Source organism: Danio rerio, chromosome 16, assembly GCF_052040795.2.
Source record: "Danio rerio strain M-AB ecotype USA chromosome 16, GRCz13ab, whole genome shotgun sequence".
Lineage (NCBI taxonomy): Eukaryota > Metazoa > Chordata > Actinopteri > Cypriniformes > Danionidae > Danio > Danio rerio.
The window spans coordinates 57,182,155-57,190,420 of record NC_141036.1 but is presented as its reverse complement, the minus strand read 5'-3'; the positions used below and the strand labels follow the sequence as shown (position 1 = coordinate 57,190,420).

Genomic DNA, 8,266 nt, shown 5'->3' with positions numbered 1-8,266 from the left:
ACGTTTATTCAACAAGATCTTTTGTTTACTGAACAAAAATAATCATGTTTACTCAACAAGATCTTTTGTTTGCTGAACAAAAATTTTCACGTTTATTCAACAAGATCTTTTGTTTGCTGAACAAAAATGATCATGTTTACCCAACAAGATCTTTTGTTTGCTGAACAAAAATTTTCACGTTTATTCAACAAGATCTTTTGTTTACTGAACAAAAATAATCATGTTTACTCAACAAGATCTTTTGTTTGCTGAACAAAAATTTTCACGTTTATTCAACAAGATCTTTTGTTTACTGAACAAAAATAATCATGTTTACTCAACAAGATCTTTTGTTTGCTGAACAAAAATTTTCACGTTTATTCAACAAGATCTTTTGTTTACTGAACAAAAATGATCATGTTTACCCAACAAGATTTTTTTAGTTTACTGAACAAAATAAAACAAACTGATTCATTATGCATTTACTATTAATTTTTAGGATTCAAATTAAATACACAAGAATAGTCAATTCACTTTTTTTATTTTTAACTGTGTTCAAATCACAATCCAAAACATTTGCATACAAAATCAGCATTTGACATTAGCCGTATTCAGCATTGGGCTAGTTTGTACACAATACTGAATGTTTCCAGATTTGAAAAGATTGTACACTGCCTCAACATAAAATAACTGGCAACCTTACTAAAACCAAGCTATTAGTGTGTCCAAACACTCAAACCAGGTGAATATACAATCATCTAATCAGAGTAAACCCTAAAAGCCACTCCATTCAAACAGTCTTTAAAGTGTACTGCACTTTTGTCAACAAAGTACATCAAGTCCAAAAACAGACCTCAAAACATTCAAACAGTGGCACAGTAGGAAGTGCTTTCGCCTCCCACCAAGGTCGCTGGTTCGAGTCTCAGCTGGGTCAGTTGCCGTTACTGTGTGGAGTTTGAATGTTCTCCCTGCGTTCACGTGGGTTTCCTTTGGGTTCTCCGGTTTCCCCCACAGTCCAAAGACGTGTGGCACAGGTGAATTGGGTAGGCTAAAATTGTCCATAGTGTATGTGTGAATGAGTGTGTATGGATGTTTTCCAGAGATGGGTTGCAGCCGGAAGGGCATCCGCTGCGTAAAACAAGTTCATTGCGCTGTGGCGACCCCAGATTAATAAAGGGACTAAGCCGAAAAGAAAATGAATGAATGAATGAACTGAACTCTTGCAGATCATGTGCCACCAACATCCATAAAACATGCTGAATCACTTAAAAAGTATATTTGAGTTCTTTTGGGTGTTCCATATTCAGTCTATACAAGAGGCTGAACAAGTAAGCGAAGGCTGCAGGCAGATGTGTGATATCCTGAAGTACTATGGCCTCCTCCAAGATTTTAGCGAGGTTCATCACACATTGCAGGGATGCAGAAGTGCCATTATCATCTTCCAACACAGTGAAGATTCCAATCCTTTAATCTCTGGTGCTGTGGTCTTCAGGGTCCGTGTCCTTATAGGAGATTAAGTAATGGGAAAATTAATTGATGTGTAATATTAATTACTACTTATTAATGTTATTACTATTATGCAAAGAAAATAAAAACATGTAATACTTTCGTACATACAAACAGTAACACTTTGAATAGTCTATAATATATAATAATTGAACAATATATTGACAACTTTTTAATATTTAGCAATTTTTTAAACTTTTATTTTACATAAAATTGCAAAGATTTACTTTTATTTGATACAGTTTCAATTGTGAAAGTTGTTTATTGTCCTGTTTAGAATATAACTGAGCCTTTAATTGTCATTCATAAGGGATTTATAAAGCATAAATAGTCCTCACTTTAGATTAGGTCACAACTGGATGAAGTTAAGCTCATAAAGCATATACTAACATACAAAGTAACTATTATTACATACCTTAATATTAGGATATTTAAATGTTAATTTGAATAGTTTATTAATCGTGTACTTAAGCATTCTGAATGATCTTAAAAACACCAAGTATTCTTAAATAACTGGTTTGTAAATAATGCAATACTTAAATTAGTAATACAAATGAATCATTAAAGTTGAAAAAATACAATCATTGAGCACTTCATGTAGAGTTATGCTTAACAGAAAATAAATTAACTATTCGCTAATACTAAATAAATTATTTATAGCGTGCAGCTATTATAAGTGTTACCAAGCAGACTAATAAATGTAGAATAGGGTATGAAAATGGGTAACTTACCAGACATATCTTGAGAAAGCAAGCAGAATTTTTACGAAGAAAAATTGGCAATCCCTCAAGAGCTGCTCTTTCTCGATCGGTGACAATATCAGTGACCTAAAGGAAAGTCATTTACAAAGGGTGTTTTACAATCTTATTGTTTTGTAAGTAAAAATGTACTTAGTACATTTAAATGAGCATAGTATTTTATTCATGCTGTTGAAAAAACACATGGCTTTATTTTTAAAAAAGAATTTTGTGGTTTCCATACAATGGAATTTGATAATGGTTGTGTTGGCAAATTTAGAAAAATGTTTAGTTTCATGTGACAATTACTTTGAGTTAAAAACTACAGCTATTATTTTCTATTTTCCTCTTTGCATGTATTCATTTGAAATGGTCACTCAAAACAAGTGAAACATCTGTTATTTATCTTACTTCCATCTCACAATCAAAACACAACTTGACACAATTAAAATTAATGCAAAAGGGCTGGACAATTAAATTGTTGCAATTACGTTTTATTAGACTGTATTACCTGAGCATGAAATTCATGCTTTTGTGTTTGACAGGACAAAATATGTTGCACATGTTAAAAACATCAGACGGGTGTATAAGAAAAAAAAATCTTAATGAGTACCTGCTTATCCATCTTGTTTAAAGTTGTATCCATCTCTGGACCCATTGAATCCCTTCTTTTTCTGTAGAGTTTCAGGAGAGGTGCTGTATATTTATCAAGTCACTCGATTAACTGTCTCAGGAGATCTACATTACAGATCTGAGAAAACTCTTTGCAGATCTACAATATACAAAAAAAACATACATATTAATATTTACACATAATATATATATATATATATATATATATATATATATATATATATATATATATATATTTGTAAATGTAAATATTTAAATGTTCAAATGCTGAATACAGATGTATTTTGAATTACCTATAATAATAATGTTGTTTGTTATTTTTAGCATTATCATTACTACCTTGAATGAAACCAAAGCAATTGCAATATAGTGACTTACCTCTTCCTTAAAGTCCAGGTTATCTCTCTCTAATTTCTTCCTGGCTAAATCTCAACAACTTCTTTTGGGCAAAGAGAAAAGGTTTCTTGCATCTGCTGGTGAATGACCGTCAAATCCTCCTCAAGGAAATCTTGCATTGAATTATGTCATTGTCAATATTTCAGTCCTTTTGAGCAAAAAGAAAGAAAAATATATATTTAGCCCTTTATATTTTTTTATGTAAATAAAAGCTAGCTGACTGTTAAAGCAAGTTGGTCTGAATATGATAGACATTTAGTCGAGCTAACTAATATACAAGCAAATCAAGCAATGAATTACATGAAAATCACACGATTTTCACACAAATTACACAGTTAAACACGTCACCGTTTGTTCCACTGGCTCTGGTTCGAAGGGAAAAAAGGTTATGATGTGCGCAATGCTGACAGCAATCTAGATAAACAGGACATAATGTTATATTCGTTTTAGCAAGGAAATTTGACTTGGATACCTGATCTGGTATGTTATATGATACTCATTGTATTAACCGTGAGTTATTAAAGCAAATGACTCGATTGAAATCGCTATTTGTTTCAAATACATTCACTCAAAACTTTTATTGATGTAAATAGGCAAAACCAAGTGCACGAAACAAGTAACTAAATTATAACAAATAGTTCCGTATTAGGATACACGCGCACATCAAAGCCAACATATCAAATAATATAACGTTAGATGACAACAAAAAGAGACATACATACCTATGATTTAGTGATGTGACGTTGTGCGCCGAGGCTTCGGAGCATGTATCAAAAAAACGATACATCTCGGGCCTGTTTCAGTAAGGAGGTTCAAACAACTCAGAGTTTAAATTTGAACTCTGAGTTGATTTACCGAGAGATTAAAAACTCAGAGTTTTCGGTTTCAGAACAGCTGATCTGAGTTGGGTCAATCAACTTCGAGTAGACCAACTCAGAGTTAAGCACGCACACCGTGACTTTAAAAAGGCATTATCAATGGAGCGCAGACATTACGAGTGACTATGGCAATATCTTATAAAAGAGATCACCATTTCTTTCTCCAGCTGAACTTGATGTTCTCATGCAAAGTTATAGCAAATATGAGTGTGTGTGTATATATTTGAAAAGAAACAACCATCAGTGAAGAAGAGACAGTTAGCGTGGGAAAACAGCTGCTCAAGTTAATGCCTAATTTCACTTTTTAAGTATTTAAATATTTAAGTATAATAAAATAAGTAATGTAATTTGTGACGTTTATATTTTTTTTCTAAACTTTTTTATACATTTATTAGTTTTAAATGATTTAACAGTGCACTTGTGTGTCTGCCTTTTTTATTGATTAAGTGATAGAGGTTAATATAACATTTAGAAGGTAAGCAGTACTAAAAATATTTTTTAGAAAGAATAATAATCCCATTAATCTAGTTACAGTGCATGTCGAAGGTGAATTTAATTTAATTATTTATTAAAAAAGGATAAGTCATTCTAGTACAGTTCTTCTGTGTGTGACTAAAATGTAGGCAATAGCTATGTTTCCATCCAAATATATTACATAAATTTATGTGCAAAACTGGAATATTGCATAAAAGATGCGAATAAAATTCCATCCAACGAGTCAAAGAGAAAAAAATCGTCACTTCCTGATTAAACTGGCACCAAATATCAACAGTAAAAACAGAATTTACTGTGGTAGAAGAAGCTGCGTCAATTAATTCTTTATTTAGCCTAATTAATGTACTTGCGCCTCGATGTCAGAAGACAATGCTGAAACACAATGAACACGTGGGGGCGTCTGAAGCCATGAGACGCGGAGACTCTTGACATGCACCAGACGTTCGGAGGTAATTAATAATATACACTAATACTGAAAAAGTTAAGGCATTTTAGAATGACTAAAACAATATTTAAGACATGTTACAGTGTGCTAGGCCTGTTGGTTTGTCCATTTACACACATTTTCATTATCATATGATCATGATCTTTTTTTTAATGTACATACTGTAATTTGTTTAGTAAAAGTGTTTCCATCGTAGTTTATGCACACATTTTCTATCGAATAAAAGTTTATCCTACTCAGTTATGCGCGTTTTTTTATGCATATTTTAAAAAGTTATGTGCATCATGACATTTCTATCAATCGTTTTTATGCACGTATCCAAAATGAGCATAAAAATAGGTGGGTGGAAACGTAAGGCTAAGGCGAGAAATACCGCTTCATCTTTAAAAAAGGGGAGGAGACAGACAGAAACTCTGAGTTTAGAGAATAAAACCTGCTTCTGACCAGGTTAGATTCACAGAGTAAGTTACCACAGTAACTGACTCTGAGTTAAAGTTACCTTTCTTTCAGAAACAGGCTTGACTTACCCTGCTTTCTCGAGTTTAACAAACCTGCCATTTTGAAACGGAAAACCCAGAGTTTCTCTCATTTCAGGGTTAAAATACTCTGAGTTTTCAGTTAACCTCCTTTCTGAAACAGGCCCCTCGCAGTGAAGCAGTGTACCGGAGCTTGATTCGTTTTGCCATCATCACGTGATCAGTGACGTCCGAAGCTTCATTTTCGCCTTTACCCACGTGACTGCTTCGAATTTTGATTCAAAGGTTTAAACACCCTCATAGTAAAGTGTATAGCTAGAGAATTGGCGTCTATTACATACATTTGTTTCAAAGCACTGCACCAGTCTCAAACACCAGTAATTAAACTAAAGTACTATACTATTTTTTAGTAAAAAGGTTTTGAACAATACTAAAGTGTATTAGCGTATTTTTTATGACTATCTTTAAAGAAAACCACCGCATATCGTAGTATTTTGTTTGACAGAGAATTTCTAGTGAAGCATCGTTCATATAGCGTCCTCTTAGAGCACTCGTCTCCCAATCAGGAATCGCTGGTTAGATTCCTGCTTGGAGCGGGGCTAATTGTATTATGATAAACTTTTGAATACCTTGGATTTTACTACAATCATCAGTTGTGTAATGTAGTATATCTTGTGGAAAAACTACAGTAATTGAGTAATTTGTTTATATTGCTGTTGAGTTGGTCAGTTGTGAACATTTGACATTATGGCAACACAGTGCTTTCCCACACTTTCACCAGAGGAGGTCCTCATCGAGCTCTGATTTAGAAAGCTTCGAGTAACGAACCTTTTTCCGATACAATTGAGTCGAGCGCTTCACTGGTTCAGAAAGCTTCATTTCACCATCACTGCCTGCTCTTAACCGCTCTATCACGGTCTCTCACATCATTAATACACTGGTAAAATAGATCGGGCAGTCAGATGGGTAGCACATCGCACAAAAAACATGTATACAATTATATACAATCGATTATGAAAACGATTGACACGTAGCTACGCAGAAAGAAAGATGGTTCGTTTTGTCGCGCGCACGAGACAGGTACCCCCTGCAGTGAGCTATGGAAGTAAATTGCGCATGCGCCAGAAGCTTATAAGGCGCATGCGCCAACAAGAAGGGCACGCATCAACGCAAAACTAAGAATTTTGTATTAGTTCAACGAAATATTTTAAGTTTTTCACATTGAAGCTCCATATTTGTTGAACAAACTAACTATTATTTGTCAGCATTTCAAATGAAAATATTTAAATTCAGTTAACTTATTAATCTTTGTTCAGAGGACTTTTTTAAAGTTGGTGTTTTTACAGTGTGTCAGCATCTCCTCGGCTCTGGCCATGGTGTCGCTCGGTGCTTAAAAAACACCGCAGATCAGACGTTTCTTTGAGCATTTGCTTTTAAATGATGATTTGTGTTTTAATATTGAAATTCTTCATTAAATCACTTTGCCTTTCCAGTCATATTTATTTTCAGAAATACTGCAATAAAGGAGTTGTCCAACACTTATCCACCTTTTTTAAGAACATAATTCTGTACCTTAATTTCAGATGTACCATAAACAGTACAGAACAGTATCATAAGAGGTCTTTTCTGTACCATAAGGTACAACTTTTACAAAGGTACAAAACTGTTCATTATTTGTACCATAATGTACCTTTTTCTGAGTAATCTAGCAGCAACTCTTAACCATTGATTTAAAAAGAAAATCAATTCAACAATGTCACCAGAAATTTTACATTGATTATATTAATCAGAGGTTTTCATAAATAGCCATAGGCTAGAATTATGCATTATAGACTTTACATTATATAGAGAAATAACAGATAAACCGGTAACACTTTACAATAACAGTACATGAATAATGATGTATTAATATGTAAACTAAACATTACTTTATTATGAATTAATGATGAGTTAAGGTATGCACTAATCATGAAATAACTTTAAGTTCAACATGAGTCATGTGTAAATAACGACTACCTTAATTGCTTATTAGTACATGTTGTTAATTAATGTATTAATTAACATTTAAGTTTAGGCTAAATGTAACCAACATGAACTCATGAGCTGTTAATGTATAGTTATGTCATGACTTTACTTGGAGGGGCACATAACTATTAACTCATCCTTAACTACTTATGAACTCCTCTTTATGTTGATGTTGACAAAACACTTTTCTATTGTTATTCAGTGTAAACTCGCTAGTTGGACGTGCATAAGGAGTTCATGAGTAGTTAAGAATCGGTTAATGATGATGTGCCCCTCCAAGTAAAGTCACAACATAATTATACATTAACATATCATGAGTTCATCATGGTTAAATTAAGCATAAACTAATGTGGTAATTAATACATTAATTAACAAACAATCATGTACTAACAAGTAATTAAGGTAGCCATTATTCACACATGAACTCATGTGAATCATGTTGTAGTTAAAGTTAATTTATAATTAGTGCATACCTTAACTCATCATTAATTCATAATAAAGTAATGTTTAGTTTACATATTAATACATCATTATTCATGTACTGTTATTGTAAAGTGTTACCGATAAACCTAGACTGCAGTTCGATCAATTTTCCTAATGGATAAAGCGAGCTCTCTTTAGTTAATAGCTCGGCATGCTTTCACTTTCACTTTCACTTGCCGGAGTAAAAACACCCCGCCCTGTGCATACTTCTCT

The 8,266-nt window shown here is 33.1% G+C and overlaps 1 long non-coding RNA gene across 1 annotated transcript; it reads right to left on the bottom strand.

The window, feature by feature from the left end:
- Nucleotides 1-503: 503 nt before the first annotated feature.
- Nucleotides 504-4,020, bottom strand: LOC147840458 (uncharacterized). The gene is made up of 5 exons (XR_015512253.1): nt 3,974-4,020; nt 3,234-3,399; nt 2,836-2,994; nt 2,217-2,312; nt 504-1,481 (listed from the first exon to the last, which is right to left on the bottom strand). It is a non-coding gene; the product is annotated as an uncharacterized LOC147840458 (long non-coding RNA).
- Between the last annotated feature and the right edge of the window lie 4,246 nt (nt 4,021-8,266).